The following is a 17,942-nucleotide window of genomic DNA, read 5'->3' on the forward strand; positions in this document are numbered from 1 at the left end:
GTGTTAGCGAGTGTTCTAATTTCATTCTTTTACATGTAGCTGTCCAGTTTTCCCAGCACCACTTATTGAAGAGACTGTCTTTTCTCCATTGTATACCCTTGCCTCCTTTGTCACAGATTAGTTGACCATAGGTGCATTGGTTTATCTCTGGGCTTTCTATCCTGTTCCATTGACCTATATTTCTGTTTTTGTGCCAGTACCATATTGTCTTGATGACTGTAGCTTAGTCTGTAAGCTTAGACTGTAGTATAGTCTGAAGTCAGGGAGTCTCATTCCTTCAGCTCCGTTTTTTCACTCAAGATTGCTTTGCCTATTCAGGGTCTTTTGTGTCTCCATACAAATTTTAAGATTTTTTGTTCTAGTTCTGTAAAAAACGCCATTGATAATTTGACAGGGATTGCATTGAATCTATAGATTGCTTTGGGTAGTATAGCCATTTTCACAATATTGATTCTTCCAGTCAAGAACATGGTATATCTCTCCATCTATTTGTGTCATCTTTGATTTCTTTCATCAGCGTCTTATAGTTTTCTGAGTACAGGTCTTTTACCACCTTAGGTAGGTTTATTCCTAGGTATTTTATTGGTTTTGTTGCAATGGTGAATGGCATTGTTTCCTTAATTTCTCTTTCTGATCTTTTGTTGTTAGTGTATAGGAATGCAAGATAGTTCCGTGCATTAATTTTGTACCCTGCAACTTTACCAAATTCATTGATTAGCTCTAGTAGTTTTCTGGTGGCATCTTTAGGATTATCTATGTATCGTATCATGTCATCTGCAAACAGTGACAGTTTTACTTCTTCTTTCCCAGAAAAAGTAAAAGAAAATCTTTTAGGATTTTCCACATATAACATTATATCATCTGCAAACAGAGATAATTTATTTCTTCCTTTCCAGTTTGGATGCCTTCTTCCCCCCCCCCCCCTTGTATAATTGCTGTGGCTAGAACTTCCAGTACCGTTTTCCTCACACATTCTTTTCTTGACTTTCTTCACATCTTCTTTTAGTTCTTTGAGCACCTTTAAGGCAGTTGTTTTAAAGTCTTTTTCTGGTGTATCTGCCATCAGGTAAAGGTACAGTACATTCAGGGATGGTTTCTGTTGAATTTTTTTCCCTTTGAATGAACCATACTTTCTTGTTTCTTTGTATGTCTTGTGATTATTTTGTTGAAAATTAATTTGAATCTAATAATCTTGTAACTCTGGAAATCAGATTGTTTTCCCCTTCCCTAAGGTTTGCTTTTTTTGTTACTGTTTTTGTATATTGCTTTTGTTTGGTTTGCTTTGGTTGTTATAGGCTGTCTCAGTGCCAAAGATCAGCCTGAGGTGTAAACGTAAGATGTTCTCAGGTCTCTTCTGAGCCTGCACCTTTCCCAGGCATGTGTGGTCACTTTCTAACTTACCCTGTATATGCAATTGTTTTTGAATGTCCTAGTCTTAATGTCTGGCTCCCAAAAAGTGAAAAAGAGAAAACTGTTCAAGCCTTCAATAGGCCCAAGAGAGTTACATCAGACAGATTCTGCCAGTTCAGCTGTGGTCTAGGTGGGGGACAGCCTCCTGCTGCTCCTGCTTCACCAGTTTCCTGGAGCCCCCTGCAGTCAGCTCTGATGCTTTCTGCCTTTCCAGGAACCTGTTCATTTCACCCGAGTTATCAGTTGCTCTTAGTACTTCCTTGTACCGCCTTTCATTTCATGAGGTCAGTAGTGATGTCCCCTCTTTCATTCTTGGTTTCAATAACTGGAGTCATCTTTCTTATTCCCCTGGTCAGTCTAGCTAAAGGCTTGTCATATTGATACTTTCAAAGAACTGACTTTTTGGTGTCACTGCTGTTTCTATTGTTGTCTTATTTTCCATTTCACCTGGTACTGCCTTAATCTCTGTCATTTCTTTCCTTCTGCTTCCTTTGGGTTTATTTTCTCTTATTTTCCCAGTGCCTAACGGTGAAAGTCAAGGTTATTGATCTAAGATCCTTCTTCTTTTTTAATATAGACATTTAGAGCTATAAACTTCCTTCTAAGAAGCATTTTAGTGGCATCTCATAAATTTTGGTATCTTGTGTTTTCATTTCCATTAATCTCAAAGTATTTCCGAATTAACTCTCTGACTTCTTTCTTGATCCATTGGTTATTTAGAAGTGTGCTGTTTCATTTCCACACATTTGTGTGTTTCCCAAATTTCCTTCTGTTAATGATTTCTAATTTGATTCTGTTGTGGTTGGCAAAGATACCTTGTATAATTCAATACTTTTAAATCTATTGAGGCTTGGTTTGTGGCTGAGCATATGGTCTATCCTGGAGAATGTTCCATGTTCTCTTGAGAAGAATGTGTATTCTGCCGAGGTAAGGTGGAGTGTCTTAAAGATGCTACTAGGACCCATTGATTTATATTGTTGTTCAAGTCTTCTGTTTCCTTGTTGATCTTCTGCCCAGGAATTCTGTCTAGTATTTAATGTGGAATTCTGAAGTTTCCAACTATTATCCTTGAATTGTCTATTTCTCCCTTTAATTCTAACAGTTTTTGTTTCATGTATGTTTGGAGACATGTTGCTAGGTGCATATATGTTATAATATCTTTCTGGCTGGTTGACACTTTAATCATTATGCAACATCCCTTTTTAATCTCTAGTAACTAGTTTTGTTTGTTTTAAAGTTTATTTCATCTAATATTAGTGTAGCTATTCCAGCTCTTTTATGTTTGTTCTTTGCCTGGTATGTTTTTTCCCATTCTTTTACTCGCAATTTGTTTGTATTTTTCAATCTAATGTGTGTTCTTTTGGACAGTACATAATTGGATCTTGTTTGTTTGTTTTTTAATCTAATCTGACAAATTTTGCCTTTCAACTGGATTATTTAATCAATTCAGTTTGAATGCTATCGTAATATTGTTGAACTGACATGTGCCATTTTGTTTTTTGTTTTTATATATTTCATATTTTTTGTTCAAGTATTCCTCCCTCACTGCCTTCTTTGCATTTAGAGAATATAGTGTAACATTTAAATTCTTTTTATTATTTTTAAATATAATTTTTGTGTTATCGTCTTAGTGTTTGCTCTAGGGCTTACAGAATACATCTTAACTCATCGAAATCTACTTCAGATTTATACTAATTTATTCCAATGATGTATAGAAACTTTCTTCCTATTTAGCTCCTTTCCCTCCCTTTTTGTGATATTACTGTTATATATGTTCCAAGTCCAATGATACATTTTATTAATTATTGCTTTATATAATCTTATGTCTTTTATCAAAGCTAAGGAAAGGAGCATAAGTATGCATTTGTAGCATCTGTCATATTAACCTTTTCAATTAATTCTTTTTGGTTTTCTTAAGTTATTTCTGTGGATTTGAGTTAGTCTGGTGTCATTTCCTTACTCCAATGCACTTTGTTCCCTCCCAGTCCATTGTACAGTTATTGGCCAATATATTACATTTCAGTATGTTATTGGCCCCCAAATTTATTATATACATATTGTTTTATGCAATTATTTTTAATCAGTCTGCCGGGGACCAGCCCCAGCTGAACAGGTTTCACCCAAAGGGGAGACGGAGTCGGCGTGGACAGAGCACAAGACACCTCAAAGGATGCAAGGCTCTGACAAATTTATTCTCCTGATTTCAAAGTATTTATACTATAAAGTAATCTCATTTTCAAATTCAACATCCTCATTCCCACGCCAAAAACTCCCCCATATAGGCCACAAAACAAAGGTAATTTACATCAGCAGATTGATTAAAACAGGTTAGGTAATTTTCCCATCGCCCAGAGTCTCTTTCATCTCCTGTGGTTAGGTCCATGTTGGTCACATCTACGTCAGGAACTCTGTTTACGGTTTCTTCATTCTTCTCAAAAGATTAAGGTGTTCTTGTACCTGCACATTCTGCTCAATCAAGCTATAAACTTAAGCAAATAATTCTATTAACAATTAAAAGCAAACATATAACATTTCATCCACAGATTTTCTAACCCTATCATTATAATCCAAACAATGTACATTATTTTTTATACTTCTAGAAGGCCATGGGAACGGACATTGTACCATAAACTCATTGATTAAACCCACTGTTGCATAAAACCTTGCCACCATACCCAGGTATTTCCCAGCATGTTTATAACTCCACTGGGAGGCCATAACTCTTGCAATTTTTCTTTTAAAGTACAAAGCTGCTGCAGAAATGTTCCCACCATTGTATTTCCCCAACAAATATAATCATTAAAGGAGCCAAAGTAGCTATAATCCTTCTCTTGGTTTTTACCCTAAATTGGGGTTTTTCTTAAACCCCTGCATTAAAACTATACATTTTTCCCAACACCAATAACAATCCTACAAAAATCACCTTAGGCAAAGGCAGGGGAAAACAAGGGGAATCACACAGAGCAAAGCTTTGCTTCCACACAGAGGAAAGCTGTGGTCCACGGAGAAAATGGGAAACAAAGCCCTGCTGCGGCGGGAGAGCAGTTGCCATTGGCCAGGTCTCTTATCTGCTACCTGGGTTCCCATCTGAGCTGGGCGTGGGAAGCGAAGCAGCCATGGGGACAAGTTGGGGGGGTGAGGGTCTGTGCCCCACCTCTGTTGGCCCCCAAGTTCTCTCCTGATGGCCCCTCTGCGACTGTGCCTGTCTTAGGTTGTTCCTTCCCTGAGGAATCTTACCCGTCTCTGGCTAACCAGCCATCCTTCGGGGCCAAGCAGGGAGATGTGAGGTGTGCGAGTGAGCGAGGTGCAGCGCCCCCAGAGAAGGTCAGTTCTCTGTCACCTTGGTAGCCTATGCCCCCGTGGCCTCCACGCCCAGCACCTGCCCTGGGATTCCCTCGCCAACTGGCGGGGCCCCGGCTCTGATCACATGTCTTCGGGAACCCAGGTTTCTCCTCCAGAGAGGGCCCAGCTTACAGCACTGGGCAAGAGAGACCAATTACACGGCACCAGCCACCAGGAGGGAGCTGCTCTTCATGGAACAACAGGGTAGGGGGAGTATAGAAAACCCTGTGTTCAGGAAGCTTTGCAAACGAGAGCTTTGCTTTTCCATTTTTATGTCCAACAGCATCAGCTTTGCAGAGGAGAACTTTGCCTCTCCATATTTATACCTGACAGCACCAGCTTTGCTGACACTAAGGGTCTCGTCCGTGCTGAGACTCAAAGGCACTTCCTATGTGGCTCCCGACATCAGTCAAAAGAAAAATGGAGAAGAAATGTGCAGTGTTGCTGTACTTTGTAATTGGCTTCATAATGATCTTTTCTGGTGTCCCTTTCATGTGTGCATGGATTTGAACTACTGTTTTGTGTCCCTTGTTTTCAGCCTGAAGAACTTACTTCTTGCAGGCAGGTCTTCTAGCAAAAAAGTCCCTCAGTTTTTCTTTATCCAACAAGGTCCTTGTCCTGACTTTATTTTGAAAGATAGTTTTGCTGGACGTTTTTTAGTTTCCACACTTTGAATATGCCATTTTGCCTCCTCTGGCCTCAACTGTTTCGGATGAGAAGTCAGCTGCTAATCTGAATGTTTGGGGATGAGTCGGCTTTCTCTTGCTGCTTTCAAGCTTGTGGCTGTCTTCAGCTGTCAACATTTCAGCCATGATGTATCTATTTGTGGATTTCTTGGCTTTTACGCTTCTTTCTTTTCCTTTAATTTTTTTGATGGGTAGATTAATAGTTTTCCTCATGTTTGGGAGGTTACCAGTTATCGTTTCTTTGAATAGTTTTTCATTTTCTTTCTCTTCTCCTCAATTACCTCCTTTGCACATATGTTGTGCACCTAATGGAGCCTCGAATTTGTCTTCAGTTTCCCCCCTCTGTTCTGCAGTGTGTGATCTCTACTGATCTTTCTTCAAGTGTGCTGATTCTTTCTTCTGCCAGCTCAGATCTACTGTTGAGCCTCTCTAGTGAAGGTCTGATTTTGCTTATTGTCATTTTCATCTCCAGAATTTTTACTTTATCCTTTTCAATAATTTCTCTCTTTATTAATATTCATATCCTCTGTTTAATGAGACACTGTCCTCCGACCTGCCTTGAGTTCTTTAGGCATTTAGTTCTTTGAACACCTTTACTATCGCTGCGTTGGAGTCTCTGCTAAGTCTACCATTTGGGACCCTTCAAAGGCAGTTTCTCTTGCCTGCTTTTCTCCCTGTTTATGGATCACACTTTCTTGTTTCGTTGCATATCTCAGAATTTTTGGTTAAAAACAGGATATTTCAGATAATACATTGTAGCAACTCTGGATACTGATTTTCCCTCCCTGGTGGTGTTGTTTGCTTGGTTGTTTATTTGTTTAGTGCCTTGGCTGACCCAGTTCTCTGAAGTCTATCTCCCCACCAGTTTGCCCCGCTGATACCAGGTGCAACCTCTAATATCTCCAACCAGATTTTCCCCCCATTTATTTTTATTTCTTCTAGTCTGGCTACCTAAGTTTCACCTCTGGGTCAGCACAAGTCACTTTTTTTGTCAAAGGCCGTGTTTAAGCCCCCTTAGGGAGATTTTTCACCCTTTAACATGCTATGTGTGTGGGGCTTGGAAGCAGCTAACACAGCTCAGAAAGTTTACCTTCTTTACCTCCTATTCATCCAGACAGCAGGAGCTTGTGCTTTCCCTTTCTGACCTCTCCTGAGAGACACTGCATGAGGCTTGAATACAGTCTTTCTGCTGCCAGGGTTGACTCACTATTACTTACAGGCCTGGCTCCCTAGGAGTTACCACTGGGTCAGAACAGCTTACTGTTTGCAAAGTTTTGGTCACAAGTCCCTTGTGCCTGTGTGACTTTGCCATGTGTTGATGGTCTGTGTGTGGCTGGGAAGTGTTTTCAAGTCTGCTGTTCTTGAGGTGTGCACAGACTCAACGATGCCCAGAATTGATGTGAGCCCAGCAGAGCCCTTGCTGTCCCTGGTTGTCTCCACGAAACTTCTGGCTGCTCTGCCACTTTGCTTACAGCGTGGAGCTACCAGCCCTCTTCTTAGTTTCTCTCTACCAAGATGTCTATAATTGTTGACAAGGCGCTTGGGCGAGGGGCTCCCGGTGAAGTCAGGCCATCGCGCAGGCTGCAGGGCTCCTCCAGGTTATGTCCTGCCTTCCTTCTGCACCACTGCCGCAGAGTGGTGTGGGGAGGGGGCCCTCTTCTCCTGGAGTGACACTCCTGCTCTACAAGTGGGTGCCAGGAGGGGAGAGGGGGCAGCCCTGATCTTCTTGCTTGGTTGCCCTCCCAGCATGGAGTCTCTGCCCTTGAGTGGGCTGGGGTGCAGATCATGGGACTCAGCTGCTGGGGAAGAGCTTCCCTCCTACAGATGGGAACTGAGGAGAGGAGAGACTGGTCCCTTCGGCTGCACCTGCTTCGGCCACGTGGTGCAGGGGGAGAATGAGAAATGGCGGCAGCTCGTCCTTCCTAGGATGAAACCACAGCCCCAGCCCGGGAGCTGGAGGAGAGGGAGCCCATGTGCTCAGCTGAACCTGCCCAGGATGAAGCCTCTGCAACGCAGAGCCTGGGGGACGGGAGGAATCGGCCTGGTCGTGGCTCAGATGTCTCTACATTAACATGGTAAGAAGCAGGCAGAGAAGTTTTAAATCATCGTGGCCAATGCCAGTTGAGGCTCAATCAGAAATCATGATATTAAGTCACTATAGACGCTTGTACCTCAGCAACAAGTGCTTTTGCAGAGCTTTAGTAAGCTAGTCTCAATTTCCTAAGCAGATGAGAGTTTTTGACAGGGCCCCCAAGAGGCAAGAAGAAACATGCAGGGCAGGGTGGGCTTCCCTCTGGGACAACCCAAGGCCCCCAGGCAGCTCAGTGTGCACAGGAGTCCCAGACAGCTCGGAGAGGAAAGGCAACAGAGCCAGAAGTCACGATGACCTGCTGAAAACTGTGCCCACAATTGACTCGAATGAATCAGGAGTCTCCTGCATTCCTGGATGAAAAATCTGCAAACTTTAAGAAGCTAGAATTTCTTCTGTCTGGAAAATAAAATCATAAATCCTGGTCAGGCAGGTCAGTCCACCCACAGGAAGTTCAGAAGCACTTTCTCTGGCTTGGTGTGTAGGAGTTTCTGGCTTAGATGAGGCACCCAGTAACGTACTGCTTTTCAGGGAAGATGGAAACTAGCAGGGCCCAGGCCCCTTGTTGTACTAATGAGGCCCAGAGAGGTGAAATGATTTGCTGACGATCCCCCAGGCGTGGGGGCCAGTTCCAGCTGCAGTCCCTCTCTCTGATAGAGGAGGAGCTTGAGGACCCAGCATCCCTCCAGCAGCAACTGGGCCAACAGGCTTGAAAGTGGAGGCGTCTGCTCTCCAGCAGAGACTGTGTCGGACTCAGGAGGGCGGGTTGGTAAGACAGGCTTTCCAAGATTAAAGTGAAATTTTACAGCTTAGCACATTAGCAAGTCTAGCCTCTCCCATCTCCACTTACTTTCTTCCTTCAGCTTTAATTTTTTAAAACTCACTCCTTCGGGTTAAAGCCTTGGAAGCTGGTATGAAAAGCCAAAAGCAGGTCACCTGAGTGGCTGCCATTGGGACCACCGTTAACAGCTTGGTGTTTAATACTTCGTTGGATTGACGCTTGCCCAGTTGAGGAACGTTTGGGAAAAGGCTCAGTGTGAGGAAGACCCAGGCTGGTCAGTCCACATGGGAGCCCCCGGGCAGGTGGGGAGGACGCAGGTGGGGAGATAGACCAGGGCTGTTAACAGAAGCAAGACCACCACGAGCAACTGCCAACTCCTGCCAGGTCCTTACTCTGTGCCTGGCACCGTTCTTATTTATGTTTCATCTTATTTAGTCTTCACAGCAACCTATGTCAGTGATATTATTATTATCTTCATTTTGCAGCCCAGTACCTCTACTGCCTTGCACACAGTGATAGCATTGGGATAAACTCAGGTTACGTTCTGGGTCAAAAGCTATGCTCCGCTCCACTGCCAAAGCAAAGCAAACACGATGATTTTCCCTAACACCATCTCCATGGATTATTGTCTCCCGGGGGTAATCTTTATAAATGACTCTCAGTGACATCCCAAGTTACATCCGATGCCGTAGGAAAGGCAAGGTGAAGGAGTATTTGCCAATGTGCAGATCCATCTCCACCGCTAGAAAAGTGAACCTAAGTGCCAGGCTTAGCATCAGACCCCTGGTTGCATTTAGTAAAGGGCATGGAGCTTTATATGTTCCCTCAGTTTATTCCAGGATGCGACAATGTCAGTTTTGATATAGGCAACGGTAAATCTCCCAGGGCCAACAACTGCATCTCTACAGTTTCCAGCCACCCAAACATCTTCTGGAAATTGGCCTGAAAGATGTAAACTTCAGAGCAGTTGCTTGTATTTCCTGGTCTTTTGCCGTTGGTCCGGCTCCCTGCCAGACCTCCTGCGATGAGAGCTGTGGTCTACACACAGCAGGTTTTTGTGGACTGAACTGAATTCTGGCTGTTAAGAGTAAATAGAAAAATTTTTTGAAGTGTTGCTCTCTCCTGGGAATAAATAAAACTTGAGCTTTGGAGGTCTTCACAGAGTCCTAACGGCTTCACCTTGCTGTGCGAAGCACTGGGGACGCTGTGTGGAAGGAAGACCGTGAGAGAAGCGGCAGACGCGCCCTACACCCCCCACACACCCCGTAAATGAGACATTCAGGAAAGGACTTCATTTGCACCAAAATCTCTTAATATTTTACATCAGGAGTAGGGAGATATTGCCTGAAATACCTGAGTAATTATCTCCACTTCACTTCAGTTTTAAACCACAAATTTGTGACTTAAGAAAAAGTGACAAAGGTAAAAAGAGGTTCTTTGTTTCGGTTTCTTTGTTTCGGTTTCTTTGTTTCGGTTTCTTTGTTTCGGTTTGGTCTCATGTGGGCCATTTTTAAAGCCTTTATTGAATCTGTTACAACACATCTTCTGTTTTATGTTTGGGTTTTTTGGCCGCGAGGCATGTGGGATCTTAGCTCCCCGACTAGGGATCGAACCCGCACCCCCTGCATTGGAAGGTGAAGTCCGCACCACTGGACCGCCAGGGAAGTCCCAAAGGGAGTTTATTTTTATTTTCAGCTGTAACTTAGAAGCAATTCTGATGTCTGAGCACAGGGTGCATTGGAAATGCTCTCACGACCTCAGCATCCCCATCTCCAGGACATGTCCACCTCAGGCAACCCCAAGCCTCCACCTGGGACCTGGGGCAGGGGGAGCCCCAGTGGCACGTGAGAACTGGAGGAGAAAGCCCTTGGCATTGGTGCCCCTTGGATGGGACGACCCTGGGGCCTCTCCCAGTCATCCACAGTGATACTCTGCTTATTAATGACCTTCTCCTCCCCACGGCCCCACCAGTGACTTGGGGGCCACCTCCCAAATAAACCACTTGCTCAGAGTTAGCTGCAGAGTCATTTGTGACATAGAGAAAAAGCTATAATTTCCTACTGATGGAACCAAGAAGGGCATTGTTAAGAAACAGTGCCTGCTATTTGCTTCCAGAACTGTTTTTGATTGGCTTTTGTAGTATTTTCACTGTCTCTCAAAGCCATGTGAATGTATACAAATATTAAAATATTCTTAAAATCCAACTAACTGGCTGAAAAGTACGCAAAAAGTTAAACGTTAGAGTCCTCAGTTCTTCTCCAAGTGGACTTGAGTGGACGCCATGATCTGGGCAATGAAGCCACTTCCCTGTGACGATAAAAATTGCTGCTTCAGGGGCTTCCCTGGTGGCGCAGTGGTTGAGGGTCCGCCTGCCAATGCAGGGGACACAGGTTCGTGCCCCGGTCCGGGAAGATTCCACATGCCACGGAGCGGCTAGGCCCGTGAGCCATGGCTGCTGAGCCTGCACGTCCAGAGCCTGTGCTCCGCAACAGGAGAGGCCGCAACAGTGAGAGGCCCACATACCACAAAAAAAAAAAAAAAAAAAAAAATTGTTGTTTCAAATTTCTGGAAAAAAGCACATAAAATGAGCAAATTGTAAGTACATAAGTCAATGAATTTTACACACACATACAACCCCATGTATCCAACCCCCAGATCAACATATAGAACCTTTCTGACACCCTCGCCACTCATGATTCTGACCTCTATCACCATAGTTAGGATCTTCTGTTCTCAAACCTGGTATCGTTGGGCTCACCCTTTCTAGACTCTTGTGTCTGGTTTCCTTCCCTTTCTGGTTTTCCTTTACTGAAAATTCTTAGGGTGATAAGCTGACAATGAGCTGTCCTGTGCCTAAATGATCACAGATGCTGAGCCACTGAGTCCCACCCACGAGAGTTCGCATGAAAATGACACATACGGGGCTCAGCCTGGTCCTACAGCTGTAGAGTCCTTGGTCCTGTCATCTGCGTGACTGCGGTGGGTCACGTGGACATGCAGGCACAGGTTCTGCCTTGTTGAAAGTTCACAGTTCGTGGCACTTCACCTACAGACACGAGCTGGGCATCCAGGTGCCCCCCGCTCCCCTCCCGTCCCTTCTGTCTTCTCAGAAAACAGCCTCGACTCCCATTTCCATAGCACCGTGCTGTCCAAATGCAGCCCCGTCATGGTTTGATTTGTTCCCGTGGTGACCTTTGAGACAGATGACAGGCATGACACGGCTGATCTCCATGGTGAAGCCGCGTCAGAAGAAGAGCGGGTTCCTGGCTGACGTGAGGCTGCAGGGCCTGGAGGCAGGGCTGCGGAAGGGCCATGTCTCTAACCCTGGCAGCTCTTCCCTGCCCCACGCGTCACCAGGTGGCACCCACTCCTCCGGGCACCGCCCACCAGGTCACAAGCAACGGAGCCCTGACGCCACCTCCCCTGCTGCTCAGGGGCTGGGAGAGGCCCCAGGTAGGAGAGGCCACGTGGAGAGACAGGGAGGCGGACACACGAGTGAGAAGCCGCGTGAGGAGTGGCTCCTCCGGCCTCAGCCAAGAGGGTCAGACAGCGGCCCCGTCCTTCCTGCACTCCTGACCCGGAGTCACGTGCAAAAGAAAACGGGTGTTTTAACCCCCTAAGTTTTGCAATAGCTTGTTACAGAGCAATAAGTAACCAAAACACACCCTGGTGGGGAGGGGTGCTGCCCACCTACGTGCTCTTCTGAGCACCCGATGCAGCAGGGAGCAAACACCCAACCACTGATTTCATCCCAGAAAAGGCACTAAGATCTCTGCCTGGGGCTCAGCGACATCGTGTCTTCTGCGCTCTTCCCGTCTCGTCTTCAGTGACGTAAACCTCAGGAGTGGACATCGTGGAAGCTGAGAGGGGCCTCCGGTCAGGCAGCTGTGGGCTCTGTCAGCTCCTCCAGCAAAGTGAAGACAGAGGCTCGAGCCTCCTTCCTTAGGAACAGCCGTGCACGTGTGCAGTGAAGGGCTTGGTAAATGACACCCTGGTAACCAATGGCTCTAATTACGAGCCGGCGAGTCTTCTCTTTTAAGGACTTCTAGCTTGAGGCCTAAGGATAACATCCCTGGGGCTGCGTCTGAATCGGGATGACCGGAAGCCTCCAAGGAAGGTGCTGGGTTTGTGGTCCCCGCTCACCTGGAGGCCTTGTGTTTGAGGCCCGAGCAGGACCCCTCCCTGAGGATCAGGTGAGGAAAGGGATCATCTGTCAAGTTCCTTTTGCAGCTGCAAGATGTTCGACATCACTAGGACCTGTTTCGGCTCCTTCTGCAGAACAAATCACTTCACAGCTTAGTGCCTTCAAACAAGCACTTTATTTTGCTTTTACACAAATCTGGGGAGCCAGGAATTTGGCAAGAACGTGGCTGTGCCGTTTTCACTTGGGGCCTTTCACGTAGTTGTGGCCCAATGTCAGCAGAGGCCGCAGTTGTCCAAGAGCCCTGGGGCCGGACACCCGGGGGGGCGGGGAGCTCACTTCTGGGAGCACGGCTGGGCACGGAGCAGAGATCCTCATCCACACAGGTAACTCCTCACACAGCCTCCCACGCTGGCTCCCCCACTGAGTGTCCAAGGAGAACCAGGTGGAAACCATGGTGACCCAGCTTTTAAAAAGTGAAAAATTCAGAGTTTTTTTTTTTTTCAGAGTTTATTTTTAAGGACAAATTGGAAGACTATATAAAAATACAGTGAATAAAATAAATTTAAAGAGCAAAATATTTCATGAACTTTAACTTCAAAAATAAGTTACAATTTCATTGGTTATTAAATTTACTGTGAAATTATTTCTTCTTGTGTGGAGCTTTGCCAAGCTCATCCAGACCTGCCGGAGGTGCGTCACTTTGCTGGGCTGCAACTGCCTGGGGGGCCGAGGGAGGGCAGACGAGAGCAGAAGCGACGGGGCCAGGTGGGCTTGGTCACTACAGGGTGATTCTGAGTATTACTAAGGAAGGAACAGAGAGGAAGGAATGCCAGCATGGGAAATGGCTCCAGAGCAGTTGTGCCGGGTGGGAGTTCACTGCTTTTACTTGGACTGAGCAGAGGGTCGGAGTGAGAAGGTAACAAAACTGCGTAGCGTAGTGGAGAAGTCAGGAGAAGAGGGGAGAGGCCAGCTCTCGGCACTGAGCCACGTGGCTTTGTGGAAACACTCAAGGAAGAGCCAGCAGGGCTCCCCAACCCCCGTCCCTCCACCATCACCACACCGACCTCGCGAGTCCCCAGCCTTGGTCTCCAGCTCGAGACAGGGCGCTTTAGTTTTCTATTTTCCTAGGAATTAAATTCTAAGAAGATGGCGTTAGAATTGCATTTTCAAAAGAGCGTTTCATAAACGGAACTGTAAGGAAATGGGAAATTAAAAGAAACATTTTCTTATTCAAAGGGAAGAGAATGAGAGCAGTGAAATTGCATTAATAAAGGTCACATGGGCCTGTTTCTCATGGATTCTTCAATCTCTTTAATTTGTCCTAACTTACTCTGATTCCCTGTCCAGAAATTAAGGGCTTGCTACAAGCCTTCTGGGTGACTATACACTTTGGCACCAAAATCAATAATTAAAACTATATATATAGGGCTGCCCTGGTGGCGCAGTGGTTGAGAGTCCGCCTGCCGATGCAGGGGACACGGGTTCGTGCCCCGGTCCGGGAAGATCCCACATGCCGCGGAGCGGCTGGGCCCGTGAGCCATGGCCGCTGAGCCTGCGCGTCCGGAGCCTGTGCTCCGCAACGGGAGAGGCCACAACAGTGAGAGGCCCGCGTACCGCAAAAAAACAAAAAAACAAACAACAACAAAAAAAATAACTCTCTCTATATATATACATATATAATATGTATGTATATATATATTCCTTTTCCACCTAAAAAACAAAGAAAACGGGTCTACAGTATCTGCATCAGTGGCTGGCCTGGGCCTTGTCTCCAGCTGCGCAAGTCATGCGGCTTCTAAACGATAATGACCGTTTCTGGATAACTGAGGTTTTCTTCTTCAACGAACAAGCAAGGGCCCGAGCGTGGAGCCGGGGAACCCTCTCTGCTCGAGGACGAGGCGAGGTCGGCGGCCCGCTGGGCAGCGCGGGGTCCCTCCGCCCCAGTCCGCCTGCTGGCTGCGCAGGCCTGATGCGGCTCCCACCCCGGGCCGGGCTTCACTCCGGTCCGTGGAGGGCAGAGGCTCAGCTGGTGCCAAGTTAAATCGCCAGGTCCTCCTTTCTGAACCCCAGAAACGAGGGGCCTCAGGAGGAGGAAGCATGAGGCAGACGTTAGTTACGGCCCGAAAATCAGACGCTGGGCCTCCACATCGGGCTCGCCTACCTCCCTTTTGTTTCCTTGTCACTGAAACGGGGCCACTGAGGTGGGGCTGAGGGCGCTTCCTAAGACAGTCACCGGAAGCGCCTCACAGTAAATACTAGCTGCCGGGCCTCTCGGGCGGGACCAAGGACGGAGCCCCCCCTCGGGAGGGGCCGCCCCCGCCCGGCTCCAGCATCTCCCAGAAGCCGGAGCCGGACTGAACGCCCGAGGCCTCTCCCTTCCTCCTGCCCTGACAGAGGCTGGTCATCCAGCGCCGTCCTGCCCTCCGGGCTTGGCCCCCATATCCTTGCAACGTGCGTGGCCTTCCAAGAAGGTTCGACCAGCGGGTCACAGACAGCCACGGCCTAGGAGGCGGCCTGGGGGGCTGCGAGGCCGCTAAGCATCCCCGCCCGCGGGTGAGGCAGGCAGCCCTGCAGCAGGCCGCCCTCCGCCGGCCCGGGCTGCACACCAGGGCTATCAACACCCTGGTGGTGCCGAGAAAACACCAGCTGCTGCGGAACCCGCGGGGAAGCTTACCCGGTGGCGACATCACCACGTCCGCCGGTCGCACGCAAGCCGGATACAGCCGCCCACACGCAGTGCGGAGATCGCCTTCCGCGGTCTTCCACGCAGGCGGAGGCGGGCGATGAACCGTCCTGCCCGCACCGCGCCTCTCGGTCTCCTCTTCCGGTTCCCAGCGTTCTCGTACTTCACACGCTGCAGAGAGAGCGCGCTGCAGACAGAAACAAAGCAGGATGTGAACCTCTGAGGGATGAACACCTTAAGCAATCAGCTAAAGTGCCCTCAGTTACAACAAGGCCCATTCTCAGGAGAAGCGTGGGCTGCTTGTGGGTTTAACGCAGCTTCGTTTTCTGCAGTCACATCACGTCCAACTTGGTTGTTGACTCATAAAGGCATTTGAGTTAAAGCTCAGTGTTTACTTCATGTATAATCATCTGAGTTCTCTGGGACGGGCTGGTTGAGTTTACCGGAACAAAGCACAAGGACCGCACAGCTCTTCCTGTCTCCCAGCAGACGGTAAACCCTCCGAGGCCCGTGATAAGTCTCCAGTTCTCAGGGTTGTTTCTCCTCAAAGGTCGAGCGCTGCCTTGCATGCACTGGGCTGGTTGCTAACCAGTTGGACGTTCAGGTGTTCTAAACGGCATGCTCCTCCGAAGATGGGCTGGGGGTGGAAAGTTGCACAGATATGCAGCGAATACTGCATATTGAAGGCGTGACCCTCACCGTAGGGGGTAGCAGAGATGTGGGTCACGGCCCGCCCCGATGACTTTTCAACCCGGCTGAGAGGGGCGGACCTAAAGCAATCAGACAGCTGCGCAGATTGGCGTGTGATTAACTGTCAAAATGAGTGGGACAGACTCCAGCCATCATCTCTGCTGGACGGTCAGTCAGACCAGGTCCTAGCAGTGCTCTCCTTGCTGCCTTGCAGCTTCTGCACAGCTATATGGGGCGGTGAGACGGGACAGTGATGGGAGGGGGACAGCGGAGCCCCTGGGTTCTGGAAATGCCCTTGATCTGGTTCCCCAGCTGTTTACATACGCAAAACTCGTCAGCTGGACACTTGTGCGTTGTGCCCGTAGCTGTGTGTGATTTATGCCTCAATTTTTAAAAGTAAAGAGGGAAATGGTGTTTTTAAAGTACGGCCACGTGCACCATTTAGTTCATTCTGGAAACTTGTATATTCCTGCCGCACAAAAGCCTTGCTGGCGCCTGGCAGTATCCCTGGGGAAGTGACTGGCCACCGCCATACTTTTTCTCTCAGGTGAAGGGCTGACACCAGATTGCAGGTTGTAGGTCACATCGCACAGTGAGGTCAAGACCCTGCTTTGATAACAGGCTGCTTTCTCTGCTTCCAGGTGTGAAAACAGCCCTGAGCTTTTGTCTTTTAAAGATGCCTAATAAAATAAATTATAGTAAAGGAAATTTTTTCCAGCTTTGAAAGCAAAGAAGGTAAAAAGCCGCATTCTGTTCCATTAAAGACTTTAAATAAATAAGAAAATGCAGCTGAATCTAATTTTAAGTATCGGTTTAGCTCGCTTCCAGAGTGTTGGAGGTATTCAGAATAACCTATGAGCCTGTCTACCAGCTCACTGTACAAGTGGGAAGGCTTATGTCCAAGAGGTAAAATGATGATACCATGGTCACGTGGCAGGACCGAGACAAAATTCCTGGATTCCAAGGCCCTTTTCTCTCAGCTACCACAGCTTACTTAGGGATTGGGCAGCTTTGTCCTTAGTGAGAGGGAAGCTCTAAGTAGCCACTAGCAGTACGAGGTCTCGGGAAAGCCTTATGTAGCTGTGGACAGTGACTGAGAAAATATTCTGTGTTCAGCGCATGACTCGCAGGACCCTCTCCCCTCCCTTTGCCAAAGTGCATCTGGAATTATGGAAAGGACCTCATAACAGGAATTAGAGAATAGGAAAAAAGACTAAACAACAGCAAATATACAGCAATACTTTAATGAAAGGAAGTAGGACCAAACTTTCCGATATTTTTATTAATACCTCTGGTTTTGTGTGTAAAAGGAGTCAGGGATGGAGAATCATTAGGCAAGAACATCCTGCACTTTCACGTGGTGCTTCAGATGCTCCTGGGAGAACATTGGTAACCATCCAAAGGGGCCTTGAGTCATTAATTATCCTCCACTCTTCACTTTAGAAGCAAACTTTTAAATTTAGTCCCATTTGCCAGTTTACTCCCCAGAGTCTCATTTCTGCTGAATATGCTGTTAAAAACATTTCTTTATTTCGTCTTCCTTTAAACTTACTCATGTTCTTCTCTTCTCCCTAAAAAAAGACAGAAACAAGTCATTCGAAAGGCAGCACCATCTCTCAGATCCTGCGCGTGTGCGGTCTGTCCACGCCGTGGTCAGAGCTGCCCCTGTGAAAGAAACACCAGATGGGGCCCTTCTCAAAACCTTCCAGCCCTTTGCCCATGGGGCTCAGCAAATCCTACCCCGCGGTGTGGCCCCCGGGTCCTCCAGATCTGCTCCCCGGTCCCAGCCCCACGCTCCGCCGCCCCCGGCCCTTCACTGCCCAGTCCCTCATCTCTGCCCTCCCCATCTCTCCCTTTTCTCCTTCTGGCCCTCCTCTCTGGACCTGTCACCCCATCGGTGCCCTCTGGGTACCCCCCCCCGTCTCCCCGCCAGCCAGCTCTAAGGGAAGGACCCCGCTCTTGCACAGAGCAGACACGTGACAAGCCAAGGCTCCGCCATGGACCTGGATGGAGTGATGAGCATCCCCCCTCCCCACCCCCCAGGGCCCTGCGGCAGGGTGCTCGCTGCCCAGGCCTCTCCTCTCAGAGAGGAAGGGTCTGAGTTACCAATTCATGTT

The sequence above is a fragment of the Globicephala melas genome, chromosome 9 (genome assembly GCF_963455315.2).
Source record: "Globicephala melas chromosome 9, mGloMel1.2, whole genome shotgun sequence".
Lineage (NCBI taxonomy): Eukaryota > Metazoa > Chordata > Mammalia > Artiodactyla > Delphinidae > Globicephala > Globicephala melas.